Source organism: Scyliorhinus torazame, chromosome 10 (assembly GCF_047496885.1).
Source record: "Scyliorhinus torazame isolate Kashiwa2021f chromosome 10, sScyTor2.1, whole genome shotgun sequence".
Taxonomy (NCBI): Eukaryota; Metazoa; Chordata; class Chondrichthyes; order Carcharhiniformes; family Scyliorhinidae; genus Scyliorhinus; species Scyliorhinus torazame.
The window spans coordinates 68921754-68946136 of record NC_092716.1 but is presented as its reverse complement, the minus strand read 5'-3'; the positions used below and the strand labels follow the sequence as shown (position 1 = coordinate 68946136).

Here is a 24383-nt window from a genome sequence, read left to right as displayed (position 1 = left end):
CGTCACATGGGCAAAATTGTACCACCTGGCAAAATTGGACTATTCTTGGCTGGTGAAGCAGGGGCCATTGTCTGACATAACCGTGAGCGGGATGCCGTGTCGAGCAAAGGTTTCTTTACATGCACGAATGACTGCCGACGAGGTGTGGTTGTGTAACCGTATCACCTCCGGGAAATTCAAAAAGTAGTCCACGATCAGGTCATAGTCTCTACCCAGCGCGTGGAACAGGTCGATGCCCACCTTGGTCCATGGTGACGTGACCAACTCATGGGGCTGCAGGGTCTCACGTGGTTGGGTCGGCTGGAAGCGCTGACAAGTGGGGCAGTTGAGCACTGTGTTGGCTATGTCCTCATTAATGCTGGGCCAGTACACTGCCTCTCGGTCCCGTCGGCGGCACTTTTCCATGCCAAGTTGGCCCTCGTGTAGTTGTTCCAGGACAAGCTGGCGCATGCTATGCGGGATAACAATGTGGTCCTGTTTTAGAAGAACGCCGTCTACTACCGCCAGATCATCTCTGACATTATAGAATTGAGGGCATTGGCCCTTGAGCCACCCGTCCGTTAGGTGGCGCATGACACGCTGTAGCAAGGGGTCAGCCGCCGTCTCGCGGTGAATTTGGACGAGGCGTTCATCCGAGGCAGGTAGATTGGAGGCCGCAAATGCCACATGGGCGTCAAGCTGGCAGACAAATCCCGCTGGGTCACATGGAGTGTTGACTGACCTGGAGAGAGCGTCAGCAATGATGAGGTCCTTGCCTGGGGTGGAAACCAGCTGGAAGTCGTATCGCCGGAGCTTGAGAAGATTACACTGGAGACGAGGCGTCATGTCGTTCAAGTCTTTCTGTATTATATTGACCAGCGGGCGATGGTCGGTCTCGACGGTGAATTGAGGAAGTCCGTAGACATATTCGTGAAACTTAACAACACCGGTCAGAAGGCCCAGGCACTCCTTTTCTATCTGCGCCTAGCGCTGCCCCGTGGGGGTCATCGCACGCGTCGCATATGCAATGGAGGCCCATGATGATGCCTCAACACGTTGAAGGAGCACTGCCCCAATGCCAGATTGACTGGCATCGGTCAAAATTTTGATCTCCTTTGCTGGATCAAAGAAGGCTAAGACCGGGGCCGTGGTCAGTTTTGCCTTGAGTTCCCTCCATTCGCGCTCGTGGACCAGATGATTATGTCATCGACATAGACGCGAACACCTTCAATACCTTCCATCATTTGTTCCATAATCCTATGGAACACTTCTGATGTAGAGATGATGCCAAACGGCATCCTGTTGTAACAATATCTTCCAAAGGGGGTGTTAAACGTGCAGAGTTTCCTGCTGGATTCGTCGAGCTGGATTTGCCAGAATCCTTTTGGGGCATTGAGTTTGGTAAAGAGCTTGGCGCGAGCCATCTCACATGTGAGCTCTTCGCTCTTGGGAATTGGATAGTGCTCTCTCATAGTATTGCGATTGAGATCCTTGGGATCAATGCAAAGTCTCAATTCGCCGGAAGGCTTTTTTACACATACCATGGAACTGACCCAGTCGGTCGGTTCCGTGACTTTGGAAATCACTCCTTGGTCCTGGAGGTCCTGCAGCTGCTGCTTGAGGCGGTCCTTAAGGGATGCTGGGACCCTGCGAGGTGCGTGCACCACAGGCGTGGCATTCAGTTTTAATAAAATCCTGTCGGTGTACGGGAGCATGCCCATGCCCTCGAAGACGTTGTGGTACTGGTTGATAATGGCGTTGAGGCGACTTCCAGTTGCGGCTATGCCTAGGTAGGTCGCATGTTCGGCAGCTCCCGCCGGGAACGGACTTTTGGGCTCTCCAGAGGGGCCCCAATGGCAATTGTTCGATGGCTTCCAGTGTGGGAAGGTGACAGCAAGGTCCCCCCGACATTATATGGATTGGACCAGGAGTGGAGCGGTTAAAAAGTGATCCTGGAGCAGCGAAAAGTGCGAAGGAGGAAAAGCAAGATGGCGGCGGGTGGAGACCAAGTAGGGTGGATGCAGTGGTCGCAGGAGCAGTAGGAGTTTCTTAAATGCTGCTTTGAGGAGCTGAGGACAGAAATGCTGGCACCAATGAAGGCGGCGATTGCGAAGCTTGTGGAGACCCAAAAGGCCCAAGGGGCGGCGATCCGGGAGGTGCGGCAAAAAAGTTCGGAGAACGAGGACGAGATCTTGGGCCTGGCGGTGAAGGTGGAGGCGCACGAGGCGCTGCACAAGAGGTGGGCGGAAAAATTCGAGGACCTGGAGAATAGGTCGAGGAGGAAGAATCTTCGGATTCTGGGTCTCCCTGAAGGAGTGGAGGGGCCCGATGCCGGGGCATATATGAGCACGATGCTCAATTCGCTGATGGGTGCGGGAGCTTTCCTGAGGCCCCTGGAGATGGATGGGGCTCATCGGGTCCTGGCAAGGAGACCCAAAGCCAACGAGCCGCCAAGGGCTGTAGTGGTGAGGTTCCACCGCTTTATGGACAGAGAGTGTGTCCTGAGATGGGCCAAAAAAGAGCGGAGCAGCAGGTGGGAGAACACGGAGATCTGAATTTATTAGGACTGGAATGCAGAGGTGGCTAAGAAGAGGGCTGGTTTCAACCGGGCCAAGGCGGTGCTCCATCTGAAGGGGGTGAAGTTCGGGATGCTGCAGCCAGCGCGATTGTGGATCATGTTCCAAGATCGGCACCACTATTTTGAAACGCCTGATGAGGAATGGAACTTGATACAGACTGAAAATTGGACTCAAATTGAGGGTTTGTCATGGGGGGATGTTTACTGTGTTTACCGCGTTTGGGAAATGTTCTTTTTGTTTTGGTGGTGGGTGGGGATGGGTGAATGGATTTGATGTGGGGGCTATGGGAGAGTGTGGGCATCAGTGTTGGAGGGGCAGGGCCCCACAGAAGAAGAGGGGGGTGGAGGCCCGGGGATGGGATGCCGCAAAAAGGAGCTGCGCCAGAGGGGGTGGGGCCAGCTCAGGAAAGCGCGGACTTTTTCCCGCGTTAGGGAAGGAAAGGGGCGGGATCGGAGGGGAAGGGCGGTGCTGGAGAGGAGCGCACACTGACTGCCAAGGGGAGGGGGGATTCTCACACTGGGGGGTCGATGGAATGGCGGGAGAGGCCGGGGTCAGCTGACTTACGGGAGTGTCATGGGGGGAGCAAAATGGCTAGATGAGGATCTAGCGGGGAGAGGGGGGAGGGGGGAGGGGGGAACTGGGCTGCTGCTGCAATGGCCAAAAGGGAGCTGGCAGTAGGAGAGGTAGTCGGGTAGTCGGGGCGGGGGTCCGCCACCTGGGGGACTGGAGGGTGCGGGAGGCGCAGGCACGTGGCTGATGGCTAGTCGGCAGCGGGGGGGGGAGGGGGGGGGGGGGGGGAGTAGCCCCCCGATCTGGCTGATAACTTGGAATGTGAGGGGCCTGACGGGCCGGTCAAGAGGGCCCGGTTGTTCGCGCACTTAAAGGGACTGAAGGCAGACGTGGTTATGCCCCATGAGACACATCTGAAGGTGGCAGATCAGGTTAGGCTGAGAAAGGGATGGGTAGGGCAGGTCTTTCATTCAGGGCTGCATGCGAAGAACAGAGGGGTTGCAATACTGGTGGGGAAGCGGGTGTCGTTCAAGGCACTGAATATTGTAGTGGATAATGGAGGTCGATATGTGATGGTGAGTGGTAGGTTGCATGGGGTGCGGGTAGTACTGGTGAACGTACATGCCCCGAATTGGGACGATGCCGGATTTATGAAACGCATGCTGGGTCGTATTCCAGATCTGGAGGTAGGAAGCTTGATAATGGGGGGGTCTTCAACACGGTGCTGGACCCAGCACTGGACCGTTCTAGGTCCAGGATGGATAAGAGGCCGTCTGCGGCCAAGGTGCTCAGGGGGTTTATGGACCAGATGGGGGGAGTGGATCCATGGAGGTTTGCCAGGCAGCTGGCCAGGGAATTTTCCTTCTTTTCCCATGTCCATAGAGCCTACTCCCGGATAGATTTTTAAATTTTGAGTAGGGCGCTAATCTCGAAAGTGGAGGGAACGGAATAATCGGCCATAGCCATCTCGGACCACGCCCCGCATTGGGTGGAGCTGGAGTTGGGGGAGGAGAGGGACCAGCGCCCGCTGTGTTGCCTCGATGTGGGACTGTTGGCGGATGAGGGGGTGTGCGGGCGGGTGCGGGGGTGTATTGAAATATATTTGGAGGCCAATGACAACGGGGAGGTGCAGGTGGGGTAGTCTGGGAGGCGTTGTAGGCGGTGGTCAGGGGAGAGCTAATCTCCATTAGGGCCCACAGGGAGAAGAGAGAGAGGCGGGAGAGGGAGAGGTTGGTGGGGGAGATTTTAAGGGTGGATAGGAGATATGCAGAGGCCCCCGAGGAGCGGCTACTTAGGGAGTGACGGAACCTCCAGACGGAATTCGACCTGATGACCACAGGGAAAGCAGAGGCACAGTGGAGGAAAGCGCAGGGGGCAACGTATGAGTATGGGGAGAAGGCGAGTCAGATGCTGGCACATCAGCTTCGTAAGAGGGAGGCAGCGAGGGAGATTGGTGGAGTTAAGGATAGAGGGGGGAATACGGTGCGGAGTGCAGTGAAAATAAACAAGGTATTTAGGGACTTCTATCGGTATCTGTACAGGTCTGAGTCCCCAGCGGGGGAGGAGGGGATGCGACGATTCCTAGATCAGCTGAGGTTCCCGAGGGTGGTGGAGGAGGAGGTGGCTGGTTTGGGGGCGCCGATTGGGCTGAGGAGCTGGTTAAAGGATTGGGGAGCATGCGGGCAGGGAAGGCCCCGGGGCCGGATGGGTTCCCGGTTGAATTCTACAGGATATACGTGGACCTGCTGGGCCCGTTGCTAGTGAGGACTTTTAATAAGGCGAGGGGGGGCGGGGGGGGAACCTTGCCCCCGACAATGTCCAGGGTGCTGATTTCTTTGATCTTGAAGCGGGACAAGGATCCATTGCAATGTGGGTCGTACAGACCGATCTCGCTCCTCAATGTTGAAGCTAAGTTGCTGGCGAAGGTGCTGACTACGAGAATTGAGGACTGTGACCCGGGGGTGATTCATGAGGACCAGACGGGATTTGTGAAGGGTAGGCAGCTAAACACAAATGTGCGGAGGCTCCTCAATGTGATTATGATGCCCTCGGTGGAGGGAGAAGCGGAGGTAATGGCAGCTATGGACGCGGAGAAGGCCTTTGACTGGATGGAGTGGGAGTATCTTTGGGAAGTGTTGCGGAGGTTTGGGTTTGGGGAGGGGTTCATCAGTTGGGTCAGGCTGCTATATAAAGCCCCAGTGGCGAGTGCGGCTACAAACCGGCGGAGGTCGGAGTACTTTCAGCTGTACCGGGGGACGAGGCCCTTGTTGTTTGCACTGGCAATTGAGCCGCTGGCCATGGCACTGAGGGAGTCTAGGAAATGGAGGGGACTGGTCCGGGGGGGAGAGGAACACCGGGTGTCGTTGTATGCCGACGACCTGTTGTTGTATGTTGCGGATCCAATGGAGGGGATGGCAGAGGTCATGCGGATCCTTAGGGAGTTTGGGGACTTTTTGGGGTATAAACTCAACGTAGGGAAGAGTGAGCTCTTTGTGGTGCATTCAGGGGACCAGGGAAGGGGGATAGACGAGCTACCGCTGAAGAGGGCGGAAAGGAGCTTTCGGTACCTGGGGATCCAAGTAGTTCGGAGTTGGGGGGCCCTGCACAAACTCAATTTGACGCGGTTGGTGGAGCAGATGGGGGAGGATTTTAAAAGATGGGATATGCTGCCACTCTCACTCGCGGGTAGGGTGCAGTCGGTCAAAATGACGGTCCTCACGCGGTTTCTCTTTGTGTTCCAGTGCCTTCCCATTATGATCCCCAAGGTCTTTTTCAAACTGGTAAGCAGGAGCATCATGGGATTTGTGTTGGCGAATAAGACCCCGAGGGTGAAGAGAGTGTTTCTGGAGCGTAGCAGGGACAGGGGAGGGGCTGGCGCTGCCAAATTTGTGTGGCTATTATTGGGCAGCCAATGTGGCGATGATCCGTAAGTGGGTAATGGAGGGAGAGGGGGCGGCGTGGAAGAGGCTAGAGATGGCGTCCTGTGTGGGCACGAGCCTGAGGGCACTGGTGACGGCACCGCTGCTGCTCTCGCCGACAAGGTACACCACGAGTCCGGTGGTGGCGGCGACGCTGAAGATCTGGGGGCAGTGGAGGCGACACGGGCGAGGTGGGTGCCTTGGTTTGGTCCCCGATTCAGGAGAATCATCGGTTCATCCCGGGAAGGATGGTTGGGGGGTTTTGGAGCTGGCATCGGGCAGGGATTAGAAGAATCTGGGACCTGTTCATCAATGGGACGTTTGCGAGCCTAGGGGCGCTGGAGGAGAAGTTTGGGCTACCCCCGGGAAACGCTTTCAGGTACATGCAAGTGAGGGCGTTTGTGAGGCGGCAGGTGAGGGAATTCCCGCTGCTTCCGGCACGTGGGATTCAGGACAGGGAGATTTTGGGTGTATGGGTTGGAGAAGGCAAGATTTTGGTGATTTACCAGGAGCTGAAGGAAGAGGAGGAGGCCTCGGTGGAGGAGTTAAAGGGGAAGTGGGAGGAGGAGCTTGGGGAGGAGATAGATGAGGGTCTGTGGGCTGATGCCCTGAGTAGAGTTAATTCTTCCTCCTCTTGCGCCAGGCTCAGCCTAATAAAGTTCAAAGTTACTCACAGAGCTCATATGACAGGGGCGAGGTTGAGTAGGTTCTTTGGGGTGGAGGACAGATATGGGAGGTACTCGGGGAGCCCGGCAAATCACGTCCATATGTTCTGGTCGTGCCCGGCGCAGGATGGGATTTGGAGGGGTTTTGTGAGGACTATGTCCAAGGTGGTGAATGCTCGGGTCAAGCCGAGCTGGGGATTAGCATTATTTGGGGTATCGGACGAGCCGGGAGTGCAGGAGGCGGAAGAGGCCGGTAATCTGGCCTTTGCGTCCTGGTAGCCCGGCGGAGGATTTTGCTACTATGGAAAGATGCGAAGCCCCCTAGTGTGGAAGCTTGGATCAATGACATGGCAGGGTTCATCAAGCTGGATAAAGTTTGCCTTGCGAGGGTCTGTGCAAGGATTCCTCAGGCGGTGGCAACCGTTCCTAGACTATCTCGCAGAGCGTTAGGAGGAGGTCAGCAGCAGCAGCAGCCCAAGGGTGGGGGGGGGGGGGGGGGCGGGGGGCGGGGGGGGGGGGCGGTGGGGGGGGGGGGGGGGAGTTTCTTTTGGAGTGGCGTTTGGGTGAAGGTGGGGGGGGGGGGTTTCCCTATTTGTGTTTTTTAATGTTATATGGGGGGTTATTGTTTCTGGGGGAAATCCAATGTATAATTTCTGATTGTTGTGTTCTTGTTTCTTTCTTTTTGTTGGGGGGGGGTTTGTTGAAAATTTGTTGAAACATTTGAATAAATATATATTTTAAAAAAGATAATGGCGTCGAGTTGCGCCCTGATGTCGGTGTCCTGAAAGGCAGACGCGTCAGCAGGAGAGAGAGTGAGTGAACTCTCTGAACTAAGTTCAACAGCTTGCATGCCTGCGTGCCAAACAGGGAGGCTTTCGAGGAGCCCACGATTTCAAAGGGAAGGATGGCTTTGCATGATCTGTGCGTCACTTCAAGTTGGCACGAGCCGCTGGCAGCAATGGCATTGCCATTATAATCTAATATCTGTCAGGCTGATGGCAGGATGGCTAGTTTGACACAAAGGCTTTGGAGGTCAGACCGCGCAATGAGGTTGGCGGAGGCACCGGTGTCCAGGCAGAATCGTATTTGGGACCGGTTGACCATAAGGGTGGCACACCACTCATCGTCCGGATCGATGCTGTATACCGGTAGAGGCTGGATTCTTTGCTTCGGGGACACACTGTTTTTTGTAATGATACCGACTCGAAAAGGCGCCTTCGTGTCCTCGGTGTCAATATCGGGTAGAAGGTCTGAATCGGGCTCGGTGACCGTGGGTTGAATGGCCCGGACATTCCTGCGAGGCTGGCTGGAGCGACGAGAGTTGGCAGGCTGAGCTGATCTGCATAAAGCAGCATAGTGGCCAAGTTTGCCACATTGCAGGCATCGTCGGGATTTGGCAGGACATTGCCGATTTAAATGGGCGGAGCCACAGTTGCCGCACATTGTAGCGTCAGTACGCTCACTGCGCAACCGCGCATGCGTGGCGTGGCCATACGTGGTGCATGCCTACGTAGTACGTTCGTCGACGTCGCCGTCCCCTCGTTCGGTGCACAAAAGCACGGGAGTCCGCAAAAAGTGCGCGAAATGGCCGCCCTCATCCAGGCTGAGGCCCTGGAGTTGCTCAATTGCTTGGACCCGTTCTGCCTCGTGGGGACCTTGTTGCACCGTTTCAGCTGCTTGGATGTGGGAATACCGACTAGTGGCGTGTTCACGTAGCACGCAGGCCTCAATGGCAATTGCTAGGGTGAGCTGCTTTACCTTGAGGAGCTGCTGGCGTAGGGGGTCCGACTGAACACCGAAAATTATCTGGTCGCGTATCATGGAGTCGGAGGTGGGCCCGTAGCTACAGGACTGCGCAAGGATGCGGAGGTGGGTGAGAAAGGACTGGATAGGTGCATCCTTACCCTGCAAACGGTGTTGGAATACATAGCGAATGATTTCATTCACCTCGATGTCGCAATGATTGTCAAACTTGAGGAGGACCGTCTTGAAATTTGATTTATCTTCACCATCAGCAAAGGTCAGAGAATTGAAAATGTAGATGGCATGGTCCCCGGCCGTGGATAGGAAGAGAGCGATCTTCCTGGTGTCTGAGGCAGCTTCCCGGTCTGTGGCTTCAAGGTAGAGCTGGAAGCGATGTTTGAATATCTTCCAGTTGGCCCCTAGGTTACCGGTGATGCGGAGCGGCGGTGGTGGGCAGACGCTGTCCATTTTGCAGGATGACTGCATGCTGGTGGAAGGCAGATCACTTGCAGGTAGGTCTAAGAAGTTCTAACATCCCTCAACTACTGGTGACATGATGTGTTGGGTACTCTGGATCTGTGGAGACTGCGTTTACCTTAGCAGTAACATAGACAGGCTACCAACACTTGTAATAGTACAACACTATTTTATTAAGCTAGAAACTGTTGAACATACTTTCACTGTGGGTTAACACGATGTTAGATTAAACTAAAGACCTATGCCTGTCCTAACCAGTCTATGCACTCAGCACATGGTGAAGATCTGTGCTGTAAGCTGTAAGCTCTGTCCTTCTAGGAGGCTGCATCCCGAATGAACGGGAACTCTGATGCCCTCTGTCTGTATAGTGAATGTGCTCTAACTGGTGATTGGCTGCGGTGTTGTGTGTGTTGATTGGTCTTGCTGTGTGTCCATCAGTGTGTGTGTCTGCACAATGATATACTTGTGTATATTATGACACTCTTGTTCCTGAATTGTATGCTTGTATAACTCTTTTGACAATGCCTCTAAAGCGTTTGGTGATTTATTTTTCAATGTTAAAGATCCTATATGAATACAAGTCAGTTTTGTATTTTCATTCCTAGTATGTAAAATAATGAGTGAATGAAAGCCTGAAGGAAGAGATATAAGTATTGGAGATGGCTGGGTGTGAGCTGGCTGCTTTGGAAAATTTTCAATTTTTGCATGAAAACTACGATATTTCAAATTTTAAGCTTAACAATTAATCACCTTCAAGGAAAGGAAGAAGCAAGTGACATTCAACAGACCGACCAGACCATCACTTCCTCACATGTCACCGTAATATCCATTTTCTCATTCAGCTCCTCCGTCCTAGTTCAGGAAGACACATGACCCCCTTTAGACTTTGTTCGGAGACTCTTTCCTTCTCCAGCCTGCCGATTTCAGCCTGGCTCTCTCCTCCTTAAGCAATTTCCCCCTAATTTTTATCAATTCAACCTCTTCTAATCCCTTCATTCAAACATGTCATCTCCCACTCTGCACTCAAGTTAATCTGGCACACTTATTCCTATAATCCAGTTCAAGCTACTACCATTATTTCACCCTCAATTTAGGCAGGCAATGTTTTTCACTCCTCCATTCAAACAGATACTGATATTCTATCTCTCCATTAAGCTGTCACTCCAGTTGGCCTACCATTTGATTTGGAATTCTTTCTCTCCCCCCTCCACCCCCCGCCTCATTCATGTTGGCAGGTTCAGTTCCATTAGCAGCATAACGTTGAATATTTTATGTTCAAAATTATGAGACTGCTGTTTACTTTATGCCAAGCCTACCACAGTCACTTCCAACACAGCCTGAGGCTCGTCTTCCCTTTTATCCAAGTTACCATTTGCTTACACACTTCAACACTCTGGCTGTTCACAGCCCAAGTCTCCCATTTCCTTCTAAGCCCCAATCTCACTTTACTCTGTTTGAGACCCACTCCTTTCCAGCCAAACATTGGTCCAGCATTCCCACTCAGCCAATTTCCTCAATCCATTATCTCCTTCTGAAGTGTGAGTTTGCAGCAGCAGTGTATGGCCTGGTTGGGGTAAGTGAGTAGTGACAGTAAATACTGTAAGCTATCACAGTGCTTCTCAGCCAGTACTGAATGTCTTGATGCTTCTGCTGCAACATTTCCAGATTTCACTGCTGAATTGAGAGTTCCCAGTGTTACCTTTGTGAGTACTTGGGCTATTATTGACGTTACGATCCCAGCTGATGTTACTACTGAGTGCTTTAAAAAGTCTTTAGAAACAGACCCCAGGTTGGAACCAGCTTGATAGATCCCGGGCGGGATTTTCTGTTTCTGAGACTAAGTGTTGACGCCAATGGAGAATCCGTGGACTTTGACGACAGCTGCACCTGGACCGATTCCGCTACCGTTGATGGACTAGCACCGGTGCCGTGTGGAACACACTCAATTCTACTGCAAAATGGTGCGGGATACGCCGGGTCCGTGCTAGACACTCGGGAGGCTGACAAGCTGCAGCCGCACATTCACATTACACTCCGTACACACATTTATCCCAGTCAAAAAGCTGGAGCAAGCCCATATATCTAATGGGTCGGCTGGGGCCCGAGGGCACCCAGAGGGGGTGCCCTGGGGGCTCACCTATATGACCCGTGGCACCAGGTTCAAAGCGGGCTGTTAGCGGTGTGCGCAGGCTGCGGCAACAGTGCTCTGTGCCCGTCCACCCGATCCTACAGCCCACCTTCTGGCTGGTCGTGCCCACTGCTCCCCCAGCCCTGGAAGAAGCCCCCCAGCCAGTGGCACAACTGTCAGCAAACTATGGCCATGTTGAACACTTTCCGTGCCCCCTGTCTCTCCCTCTTCAGCCATGACACCAGTTTCACGATTTTTAATAGCACAAGTGAACCACGCCGTCGGGAACTTGGCCCATTGGAAGCGGAGCATCGTGAGTAGGCCCGAAAATTAGATGCGAACGTGGTTGCAACTATGTGTGGCGTGTGGCACAGTGTCACTAATTTTGAGGGTGCGGTGCATCGCGATTAGGCGCCAAACAGGTGCCTACTGTGATTTTGGCTTGGGGAGCTAGTCTCCGCCCAATCGCTGTTCCTGATTTTAGCGTCAGGCAACAGGGAGTCCCGCCTATGATGTTTTTGCATCCTTTATTCTAGTTCAAGCCACTAACTTTTGTAAAATATTTTAGATTAATCTCTTCCAAAATGCATTAATATTATGAAACATTTATGTATGGCTATACTTTCTGTTTTTAGAGACTTTTTAAAGCACTCAGTAGTTTAGCTCCGAGTATGCGATTTCTTACCTTTGCTATTAATCACAACAATGAACACCTGCCAAAAGTTTTCTAAAAATTTAAGTTGATGTTTTGAACTGGACTTCCTCGTTCAATAATGTCTGGTAAAACTCCAGTTTACAATGATCTTTTCTTTAATACGTTCTGAAATATTCCCATTTATGTCTCCGTCTATTTTCTATCTAGAAACATTATTAAATATGACGACCTCCCTTTCCTGAATCGTGCTGACTGACTACTAACAAGTTCTACTATTTGTCCATAAGATCTATCAAAAGCATTTCAAAGAAATTCCCTTCAACAGCTGTTAAACCTGCAGTTTCCATTTTGACTCTTAAACGTGTCTGAATAATGGAGATACAATCATGTTTGCCACCACCCGATCCTCAGGGGCCTCTCACATTTGAGGGACTGGTGGAAATATTGGTTAAAACTAACATAATTTCCATATCCATCTCCTCGTAAATTCATTGGTGCAAGAAGTCTGCGTGTGAATAGTTTTGCTCAAATTTCCCTGTGAACCCGGGCACAGTAATGGCAAATCAATGGTATTTGTTATTATTCCAGTGTAGAATCTCCAGGAAATAATAGTGTAAGTGAGTTATAACATTATTTACACTGAAATAATTTCTTGGGACCTCTGTACCAATAACTCCACCTAAACTAAGAAATGTTCATTATCGTAGCTCCATCCATATTACATTCAATAACAGTCTTGGATATCACTTTTCTCACTGCAGCTGTTTGGATGGAAAAGTAACTGTGCTGGTGGCCTGGTATAGACTAAGTGATTTATTGCCCCGACATGACCTTCATATCCTCTGTGATACTTCCAATTTTGTCAGTCATGCCAGATTTTGTATGGAGTGTCTGAAGGCTATGCTTTCATGACCACGCACCCTTCTCTAGGTATGACAAAATGTGGGGGCTTACTGTGCACATTCCCCAGTTCTTTTAAAAAAACAAATTTAGAGTACCCAATCCATACTTTTTTCCAATTAAGGGGCAATTTAGCTGGCACATCTTTGGGTTGTGGCGGCGAAACCCACGCAAACACGAGGAGAATGTGCATACTCCACAGGGCCCGTGACCCAGAGCCGGGATCGAACCTGGGACCTCAGCGCCGTGAGAAGGCAGGGTTAACCCACTGCGCCACCGTGCTGCCCCATTCCCCTGTTCTTGATTACAAGGGATGACCTTGAGGTTCAACGGAGGAAAGAGACACAATGCCTGAGGCATCACAGCCAGAAACTGCACTGAATTCACTTACTTTGAGGAAAATACTGACGTCTGAAAGGCCAGACCTGCCCTGGTCAGGTCATTGTTCTTTGTCCAGCACTGATACCCTGAATGTGGCCTAGGCTACCTTTCTCTATGCCACAGAATCATAATGCAGGCAGCCCTTCACTTGGTGTCCTCATTGCCAATCATATCTTTGCTTTACCTCATTGAGGATGAGCAAAACGTCCCCCATCCCGTATGGAACGAAGACCTGTATTCCAGAACTTGCCACACCCCAAGCTAAGCTGTTCCAGTTCAACACTGACATTTAAATTGCCTAGGCATGTTATGTACACAAAAAGTAGCAGAAATCCAACCCGGCCAATTACCTATTCTCAGCCTATTCTCGATCATCAGCAACATGATGGAAGGTGCAAACAACTACTATCAAGCCGCACTTGCTTAGCGATACTCTGCTTGCTGATGGTAAGTTTGGGTTCTGGCAGGCTCACGCAGCTCCTGATCTCAATACAGCATTGGTTCGCACATGAATAAAAGAGCTGAACTCCACAGAGGAGGTGAGAAAGACTGCCCTTGGCATCAAGGCAGCATTTGACAAACTGTGACATCAAAGAGCCCTAGCAAAAATGGAGTCAGTGAGAATTGGGGAAAACCTTCCTCTGGTTGGAGTCATAGAAAAGGAAGGTGGTTATGTTGTTGGAGGTCAATGATCTCAGTTCCAGCACATCATTGCAGGAGTTCCTCATAGTGTCCTAGGCCCAACCATCTACAGGTGCTTCAGCAATGACTCTGCTTCCATTATAAGGTCAGAATGGGGATGTTCGCTGATGATTGTAGAATGTTCAGCACCGTTCACGACTTCTTAGAAACTGAAGGAGTCCATGTCCAAATGCAGCATTGTCCAGGCTTAGGCTGACAACTGGCAAGTAACATTTGTGCCACACAAGTGCCAGACAATGGGTGAAATTCTCCTACCCGCCCCGCCACCTTTCTGCGCCGACCGGCCGGCGGGAGTCTCCGTAACACCGGCCGGTCAATGGGGTTTCCCATTGTGGGGCAGCCCCACGCCGTCGGGAAACCCCCGGGCGCCGGCAGAACGGAGACTCCCGCTGGCGGAGAATGATGCCCAATGACTCTCTCCAACAAGAGAGAATCTAACCATCGCCCCTAGTCATTGTATTACCCGGGGCTGTTTAGCACAGGGCTAAATCGCTGGCTTTGAAAGCAGACCAAGGCAGGCTAGCAGCACGGTTTGATTCCCGTAACAGCCTCCCCGAACAGGCGCCGGAATGTGGCGACTAGGGGCTTTTCACAGTAACTTCATTTGAAGCCTACTTGTGACAATAAGCGATTTTCATTCATTTCATTTCATTCATCATTGAATCCACACTATCAATATCCTGGGGGTTATCATTAACCAGAACTTGAACTGACCAAGCCATATAAATACTGTTGCTACCAGAGCAGGTCAGAGGCCAAGAATCTTGTGGCAAGTAGCTTACCGCCTGACTGGCCAACAAATTAACTCTTCTGTGACATTATCATCAAGTATACCATATACTATTTGATCTCTGACAAGTGAATCACGTAGATTGTCATAGTTACACGTTTTAGCTAAGAACTTGAGATCTGTGATGAAATTATTCACAGGTTCACCAGTTTTTTGAATTCTCCAATGAAATTTCAGTCGTTCTAAAATCTATTTTCTCTGCATTTTACACTGTTCATCAAACTCCACAATCACTTGATCAAATTTAGTTTTATCTTCACCAGCCCTAAAATTAAATGAGCTGAATATTTTGATTGCTTGCTGTCCTGCAAGGGACAGAAGTAACGCGATTCTTCTAGCTTCTGGGGCGAGATTCTCCGACCCCCCGCCAGGTCGGAGAATCGCCGGTGGCTGGCGTGAATCCCGACCCGCCGGTTGCCGAATTCTCCCCACCGGAGATTCGGCGGGGGCGGGAATCGCGCCGCGCCTGCTCGCGGGCCAACCCCCGCGATTCTCCGGCCCGGATGGGCCGAAGTCCCGCCGCTAAAATGCCTGTCCCGCCGGCGTAGATTAAACCACCTACCTTACTGGCGGGACAAGGCGGCGCGGGCGGGGTCCGGGGGGGGCGCGGGGCGATCTGACCCCGGGGGGGTGCCCCCACGGTGGCCTGGCCCGCGATGGGGGCCCACCGATCCGCGGGCGGGCCTGTGCCGTGGGGGCACTCGTTCCCTTCCGCCTTCACCACGGTCTCCACCATGGCGGAGGCGGAAGAGACTCCCTCCACTGCGAATGCGCGGGAATGCCGTCAGCGGCCGCTGACGCTCCCGCGCATGCGCCGCCGGGAGATGTCATTTCCGTGCCAGCTGGCGGGGCACCAAAGGCCTTTTCCGCCAGCTGGCGGGGCGGAAATTCATCCGGCGCTGGCCTAGCCCCTTAAGGTTGGAGCTCGGCCCCCAAAGATGCAGAGCATTCCGCACCTTTGGGGCGGCGCGATGCCCGACTGATTTGCGCCGTTTTGGGCGTTTCCGGAGAATTTCGCCCCTTTTCTAGGTAAAGTTGAAATTGTTGCTTGAACAACTTCCAATTTAAATTTAAATTACCAGTGGTCTTTAGATGTCTTTGTGCTTGAACTTGGTCCATTGATAGGTTGTTTGCATCGAAGTTTTCAAAGTTGCGATGATTGCTATAGTTGAATAGTTTAATCCGTTTTTTCTTTCTTCATTTCTATACTAAATCTTTGTTAGTCTTTCTTAAAAGATTATCTAAAATATATATATTACTCTTGAATCCACCAGGATGATAAAATGACCAATAGTCTTCTTGTTGAAAGATTAACTATTTAATGAGTAATAAAATAATAAACTGTGAGTCCTTTTACTCAATACTAAACTAACTATAAAGAAATAAAGTGCATTACAGGTAACTATATAACTATACACTATTATAACAAACTAGTTCTAACTTCTCTCACTCTAGCTATTCTATGTCTTGCTTGTTCACTGTTCTGGATCACACTCTCTAACTCACTAAAAAGTGCGGGAATCCAATTCTTATAGTATCTGACTTTGAGACATCTAGTGTTGAAATGGCTGTACTACATTTACATACATTGATCATGTATATTGATATCTGAATATCACTACAACATCCATTACCATCTAGAAGGACAAGTGCAGCATACACATGGGGACACCACCACCTGGAAGTTCCCCTCCAAGTCACTCACCATCCTGACTTGGAAATATATCGCCGTTCCTTCACTGTCATTGGATCAAAATCCTGGAATTCCCTCCCTAACAGCATGGTGAGTGCACCTACAACACATGGACTGCAACAGTTCAAGAAGACAGCTCACCACCACCTTCTCAAGGGACCGTCAGCATCGCCCACATCCTGTAAATATATATTTTTTAAAGTCTCAACCTGGCTTTGTACCAAGGGAATGAGCATAAATTATATTTACAATAATTTATTTTCTCATAAATAACAGTTTAAATTGTTTTGAGATCAGTTCAGAACAGACACTTGGCCGTTCATTTCCCTCTTCGTTCCAGAATACCAAATACCAAACCTCACTAAGTTATAATATCTGTCCTCAATCTCTTGAAGTGTGGTCGGTTTTGAGGTAAGCCGTTGGCTGCACTGCGAACAGGGTCTATGATTTGAGATTAGACTTGTAGTGCCGTAGGCAAATTAATTTTTCAGGATTCAAGTATTGTGAGAAGATCAAAGTGAGCAACCGCCTGATTTATGGTGTGGGTTACATTGTAGCATTGCAGGAAATTCTGGACCTTTATGAGTATCTAATCTTTTTATCATCATATCCATCTTAATTTACTTACCGTTTAGCCTCTAATTCTCATGATATCCAACTTTTATGACAGTCACCTTTTACTGAGTAATGATGGATGGGTAGTAACTAGTCATCTTATTTTCAGCTTCTACCTTTTTAGTATTTTCTTAAGTGAACTCATGTTTTACACTTCGGTTGCTGCATTCTTGGCAATCTTACATTCCGCATTTCTCTTGCCTTCTATTATCACTTGTTATTTTTAAGAAGTGCGTTTTCCCAGTCTTCCTGCTTACCATGATTCCTTGCCCATTTTTAACTTCATCTACTTATTTACAGTAATACTTTAACATTCCTGTTAATCTACATCATGCACAAGGTTGAGAACGCCAACCTTTTTTCACAATGCGTAACTAACATTATGTTATTAGTTAACATTTGACAGTATTTGAAAATTTATTGTGCATTTTTGCATTACGTCCCAGAAGAAAACTGCTATTGTGTTCAGTGATTTGATTAGGATACTTACAGCTGGTGTTTGCTTTGAATGGTGTGCGGAGATTTCAGAATCAATTGTTTATGGAAGCACTTTTGCACAAAGTTGAACTTATAATTATTTAAGAATTTTTGGGATGCATTTCTGTTTTATTTTCTTGTGCCCTGTTTGAACTGCATTTTGACCATTTAACAGATATGGCCTTCCAAAAGCAGATACACCAATGCTTTCTGAGTAAATGACTGTCAGTGTGATATTATTATCTATTGCTAATAGGGATAATTTAGGGATGCTCTCAACTTTGAAAGAATTTCTGAACAGCCTGCTGACCCATAATCCCTTTTAGAGGGAAATATCCAATTAGACCTTTTGTTTTTTAATATTGGGTAATTTGGCAAACAAGGGACATTTCACCAAAGGACTGTTAACTGAAATAAAGATCAACTAGGGCTCTATTACTAAAAACTAAATGTAGGGGTATTTGACATTTACTGCTCTTCAACAAAAATTATAAAAATACAGTGGATCCAGTTCTTTATATTAAAATCTTGCATGAAAATGTATAAATGCTTTTACTGTCATACCTGATCTGAGAAGCAGTTGTACATGATTTGTCAGTGATTCCTCATGAAAGGCAACCATCAGTAAAGCATACGATAATTCATGGTGGCATTTATCATTTCTTGTCATCTCTTTTATTTATTCATTCATGGGTGTTGCTGTCTGGGCCAGGGTTTATTGTTTCATTCTTAATTGCCCTTGAGAAGGCGGTGGTGAGCCGTCTCCCTGAGCTGCTGCAGTCCATGTGGGTTGGTACACCCACAGTGCAGGCAGGTCCAGGACTTTGATCCAGTGACAGTGAAGGAAAGGCGATAACGTTTCCAGTCAGGGTGGTGTTCCCAGTTTGAATGTTAGCCACATCTTGCTGCTGTTACGATCCCAGTTGACGTTATGACTGGATGGGAAGATTCCAGAAGAGAATGCTGACTCAGAAGACCATGGGCGGGATTCTCCGTAGCCCGACGTCGAAACCGTGTTTGGCGATCGGGTGGAGAATGGATTTTCGTGCTGAAGTCGGGGTCTGCGCCGGTTTGGCGCTGGTGCGCCATGCTCTGCCCCCTTCAAATTGGCGTCATCGTTACACGCGTCACGCACCGTTTCTACAGCGTTGGTGCGTCATCGGCCGGCCCGCGATGCTCCTCCCCCATTCGGCCGAGTTCCCAACGGCGTGGGACACGTGTGGTCGCAGCAGTCGGGAACCCGGCGTGTCAGCAGTGGACTGTGTCCAGCGCAGGATAAATGCCGCAGGCCGGGGGGGCTTCTGCTAGGGCTGGGGGGGACTGGTGGGAGGTGGCCAGTGGGTGGGCTGTGGGGTCCCGGATGACGGGTTGGGTTCGCGCATGGCCTGCGCCATTTGGTCCGGCACGACCGCTGCAGGTCATCAGCCATGCGCATGCGTGACCCCGGACCCGGCCATTCTCCGGCCGTTTTCAGCACAGGAGGCGGGAGTTTCAGTTGGCACCAGCGCTAGCCCCTCACCAGTGCCGGAATCGTTTCACGCCAATTTTTCAGTTGTAAAAGACCACGGGCTGAATTCTCCGAGGTCGGGATTCTCTGTTTTTCCGGGAGTTTCCTGACGGCGTGGGGCTGCCCCACAATGGGAAACCCCATTGACCAGCCGGCGAAATGGAGAATCCCAACGGCATGCAGCACCAGAAATCTGGTGCAGCGGGATGGAGAAACCTGCCCCACACATGCTCCGCTGGCGCCGACACTTAGCCGCTGAAATGGAGTATATAGCCTCATAACTTTTATTTTACAAAATGTGGAGGAATGGAGTCACAGGACTCTGTTTTAACAAAACAAAACATTTAGTGAACATGAAAAAATTGGATTATGGTACAATAAGCCTTGACTCCCCCCTTAGCTTAACAGTTACACACAGATTTAAAGACTAATATGGATTACAGAGAACATCTTAAGCTACAATGGTCTCATTAACACAAAAAAATCCCTTTTAAGCACACAAAATGAGTGTGGTCAAATACACACGTTCCCGCTCTGAACCCAAGCTAGTGTCTGTGGATTCTCCTCCGAATCCACCCATATGATGATCACATGAGACTTTCCAAACTCCAATCCCAAAACACACTTTAAAATCTTCTCTCATAATAATAATGCTTTCCCTTAGCGGTTTGCATCTAAAATCCAGACCAGATTTTACAAATTATACTTTCAAACAAAGATTCCATTCCACTTTTCACAGCAAATCCAGTCCAGGATTTTACATCACCTCCTTTTAGGTTTATTTTGCCTTTACTGCTTTCACACAAACTCCAAGATCCAACCATTGATTTCCATAGTTAGTTCAATTCACGTTCCAGAGGCTGTCGTAAAATCTCACTCACCTGAAAATCCCTTCAGATCTGTCCTAGTACCTTTAGCCTCAGACTTCAGGATAATATCTCTTAATTTCTCTAGTTGCCTTAACTAGCTGCTCTTCAGATCTCTGCACTTGTTTTCTTAACTGTTACTCCATGGTATAGTTTTTATTCTAGCAAAGCTGAGAGAGATGTTCCATCTCTAGCCTTCTAAACCAACTACTTCCAGCAGAGCTGTGAGAGGTATCTTCTCCCTCACTACCTATCGCCAACTGCAATCAATTTAGCTGAACTAAGATTTAAAATCTTCTCTACCTTACAAGGCCCCAGTTGTTAAGCAACATCTCTGCTGGTTTATTTATTCTTCACACCGTAACCCTCTCTAGGCACAATGGAAACACAGTTGGAACTTAACCACCCCCTGCACATACACCTTTGTCCAGCATGAATCTAACTAAATGTTTTATTCTTCTAGGCACAGAAACATTAAATTAAACACACTTAAAACTTATTTCTAATGTTTACCAATATAAATCAAATTCCCTTAAAACTATCTTTGTTTTTTTATCACTGCATATGGACATGGGCTGGTACAGTTTTTGAGTAGTTGCTAATAGTGCTGAACATCATGGAATCAGCAACTGCCTTGGCGGGATTTGAACCTGTGCCCTACAGCATTAGCCTGAGACTCTAGATTACTAGTCCAGTGACATTAACACTATTCCACTACACCCCACCCCCCAAAAAAACACTTGTGATACTTAGTTCTTGACCTGGTTGCATTTCCCACCTAGTCCAGCCCTTTTTACTTTTTCTGAAACAATTTATTACTTACCGTCAGGCATGTGGTGCAGTGGTTAAAGTATTACTCACTGTCAAGCACTAATTTTGCTACTTATATACACCCAACAATAGGCCTTTTAAGTAGCATTGCATCTTGTCAGCCTCTCTTTTCCATTGAAACGTTTGCATTGCATTTTCAGGCTAAGAACCCATTTTTTCGCAAATTGAAATTATATTCTATCAGACAGAAGTTATGCTGTTCTTCTGCTTCTGATGATGTTTCATTCAACCTCTCGAACTGTATCCTACCCATCTGCTTTGTGTCTTACTGTAATAATACCAATGATGTTCCCTGCTGTTTTCAGATCACAAGGACCAGCTGTCAACCAGCTACATATTGCAGCACCCACCACTTGGCAGTGTTCTGGAAGCTTGACCCACTAGTGGCACACTGCAAGCAAACTAAAGAATTTCTCATTTCTAATCATCTTCGCTTATGGCACTGCCCATTCAATAAAATGAATGTATGTTTTTTTTGGATGACCTGTCCAGTTGGCTTTTGTGAAGATGAGCACCACCTTCCAATTCTTATTGGGAAAGTTGAAATCTTATTGGCTTGTATTGCTTTATTGGAATTTTCTTAGGTGCACTAGGTGGACGGCACGGTAGCACAGTGGTTAGCACTGTTGCTTCACAGCACCAGCGACCCAGGTTCAATTCCCGGCTTGGGTCATTGTCGGTGAAGAGTCTGCATGTTCTCCCCGTGTCTGCATGGGTTTCCATCCACAAGTCCCGAAAGACGTGCTGCTAGGTGATTTAGACATTCTGAATTCTCCCTCAGTGTACCCGAACAGGTAACTGAGTGTGGCGACTAGGGGATTTTCACAGTTAACTTAATTGCAGTGTTAATGTAAGCCTACTTGTGACACTAATAAAGATTATGATGATGAGATTCTGTTGCTGTCAGGCCTTTTTTTCTCTAGAGCCATCTCTATTTCACTTCCAGTTGCTATTTCTCTTCCACAGGTTTGGTTTAGTTTGTTGTACTTTGGCAACTGGGTTGAGATTGTGGTTTCAAGTCCAGCTCCAGAAACGTCAGTAAAAAAAGTCAAGGGTGACACTCCAATGCAATACTTAGAGGGTGTTGCACTCGAGGAGGTACTATGCTACAGATGGAGATCCAGTGCAGATGGATTCAAAAATTTCCATGACACGCTTTAAAGAACAGGGGAGCTCTTGTTGGTATCCTGGCCAATATTTATCCCTTAACCAACATCACTAAAACAGATTTACCTGGTCATTGGTACATCGTGGGGCCATGTTGTCTTCAAATTGGCTTCTCCCTTTCCAGCATTACAACTGTGACTACACATTAAATGTCCTTGAGTCATGCATGGCACTTTGTAAATACAAGTGGGCAGGATGAAAATTCTTCTTGTTGGTTCCAATGTTGCTTCTAGATTGGAATGAGGAACAATAGTTCACCAGAGAGCAAGAAAGGGCCGTGCAGCCTTATCTCATGTATATGTATTAACTACTTGTACCCCAAAATCTACATTTACTGGTCCAGAGCGAGTTCTTGGTACCTGCACTTCACAAAATAGACTGCAACAAAGCAATGCCATCTACTGACGATTGGTCCACATGCAACTTATACCACAGGGTATATTTCCCATGGGCGTCAAGGTTGCTAATTTCTTTGCAAGTTGTACTCCAGCTGATGATTCTAAATCACTGCTTGTGCACGGATACTACTTTAAGAGAGGGCATGTGTACATCACCTGGCCTGTGGCAGATCAGCATGAACTTGACATGGTATAATACCTTTACTCAAATGGCAGTGTTCTCAATGCTACAAAGCTTGTGCATGGCACCCACACATTGTACCCATAGATGAACTTCACTCACCACCTCCTGAAGGACAAAGTGAAGCACATTATTTTATTCTGAGAAGGTATTCTGAAGTGCCATGCAGGGCAATGATCCAAATACAGCAAGCATTTAAATTTTGACACCCAGCAAACAGGCAGGTAAGTGCTGGTCACGCCATCTCTTACCAGCAGATTCTTTGCATATTACCTTGGTTTCCTTTCAACCCTGAACCTGACACGTTTGTCTGATATTTCTTTATCCACTTGTATCCCTGTCCCTCCCCCACACCCCGCAAACCACCATCTCTGCAGCATTGACAAAGATTGACAAATATTTAGAATACATTTTAAATCTTTCCAACAGCTGAGTCAATATTTTCTCCCAAGCACAACCTTTAAATGGGCAGATTTTAAATATGAACTTGTAGCCACATTTCCTATGTGCCTAATAGCCTAGCTCCCTACATAAGGCAATAGCTGGCGCTGGGCGTTTATCTAAATTATTCAAATGATCTGACCATACAAAATTGCCTAGTTGTTAGTCCAGCATGTGGTGGTCTAAATTCATGCTGGCAGTCAGCCAACCAAACTTGACTGCATTTTAAAATAGGGATAGAGATCTTTTGCACTTATGTATCACCAGTAATGTTATTATCACCTTCATTTATAGGCAATTAAATAAAATTTAATTAGTGAAGGTCTGAAATTGTAAGCAGAAGTTAACATATTGGATAACCTGATGGTAGCACAGTGGTTAGCACTGTTGCTTCTAAGCACCAGGAACCTGGGTTCGATTCCCAGCTTGGATCACTGTCTGTGCGGAGTCTGCACGTTCTCCCTGTGGCTGCGTGGGTTTCCTCCGGATGCTCTGGTTTCCTCCCACAAAGTCCCGAATGACGTGCTTGTTCGGTGAATTGGACATTCTGAATTCTCTCTCAGTGTACCCGAACAGGCGCCGGAATGTGGCGACTAGGGGATTTTCACAGTAACTTCATTGCAGTGTTAATGTAAGCCTACTTGTGACAATAATAAAGATTATTATTATTACTTTTTCATTCAATTTAAAAAAATTGTCCTATTGTTCACGATAGGAAGGCAGCACTTAATAATGCTGCCTTCTTATCGTGAACAATAGGACAATTTTTTTTAATTGAATGAAAAAGGGGGGGATTTTCCCTGCTATAGTGCCAATCGTTTAGGCATTGAGGACTTTCTGAGCTGGCCAATCTGGGATCTTGAGCTATAATGCTGGTTAACTCGCCTTTAGTACACAATGCCATCTTGGCAAAGGAGTTGAAGCGCATGCGAAGGAACAGCCGCCCTGAGAATGATTAAACCTCTGATTAGTCAAGCCCATCAGCCTTCTACTGATGCTTAGGCTTACAAGATTCTCATCTGACTCCTCTGCAGTAAATCGAGCATGTGACCTAGCCCCTGTCCCTTCCATCTGAAAAGCCTGGAGTGCCTAATGGTGCCTGTGTATGGCAATATGAGGATCCATATTCTCCCCTGGCCTCTAAGGTTATGCTTGGTGTCACTCTCTGATCTGGTGCTTGTAACCATAATGCGAAGTCTTACAACACCAGGTTAAAGTCCAACAGGTTTGTTTCGATGTCACTAGCTTTCAGAGCGCTGCTCCTCCCTCAGGTGAATGAAGAGGTATGTTCCAGAAACACATATATAGACAAATTCAAAGATGCCAAACAATGCTAGGAATGCGACCATTAGCAGGTGATTAAATCTTTACAGATCCAGAGATGGGGTAACCCCAGGTTAAAGAGGTGTGAATTGTATCAAGCCAGGACAGTTGGTAGGATTTTGCAGGCCAGATGGTGGGGGATGAATGTAATGCGACATGAATCCCAGGTCCCGGTTGAGGCCGCACTCATGTGTGCGGAACTTGGCTATAAGTTTCTGCTCGGCGATTCTGCGTTGTCGCGTGTCCTGAAGGCCGCCTTGGAGAACGCTTACCCGGAGATCAGAGGCTGAATGCCCTTGACTGCTGAAGTGTTCCCCGACTGGAAGGGAACATTCCTGCCTGGTGATTGTTGCGCGATGTCCGTTCATTCGTTGTCGCAGCGTCTGCATGGTCTCGCCAATGTACCACGCTTCGGGACATCCTTTCCTGCAGCGTATGAGGTGGACAACGTTGGCCG

General features: G+C 48.6%; 1 long non-coding RNA gene across 1 annotated transcript in view; it reads right to left on the bottom strand.

Annotated features, from left to right (window-relative positions):
- Positions 1-24383, bottom strand: part of LOC140430632 (uncharacterized) — a 123923-nt gene that overhangs the window by 21093 nt on the left and 78447 nt on the right. Inside the window, exon 2 of the long non-coding RNA XR_011949474.1 lies at positions 9622-9723. This is a non-coding gene — a long non-coding RNA (uncharacterized lncRNA). The remainder of the gene's footprint in view (positions 1-9621; positions 9724-24383) is intronic.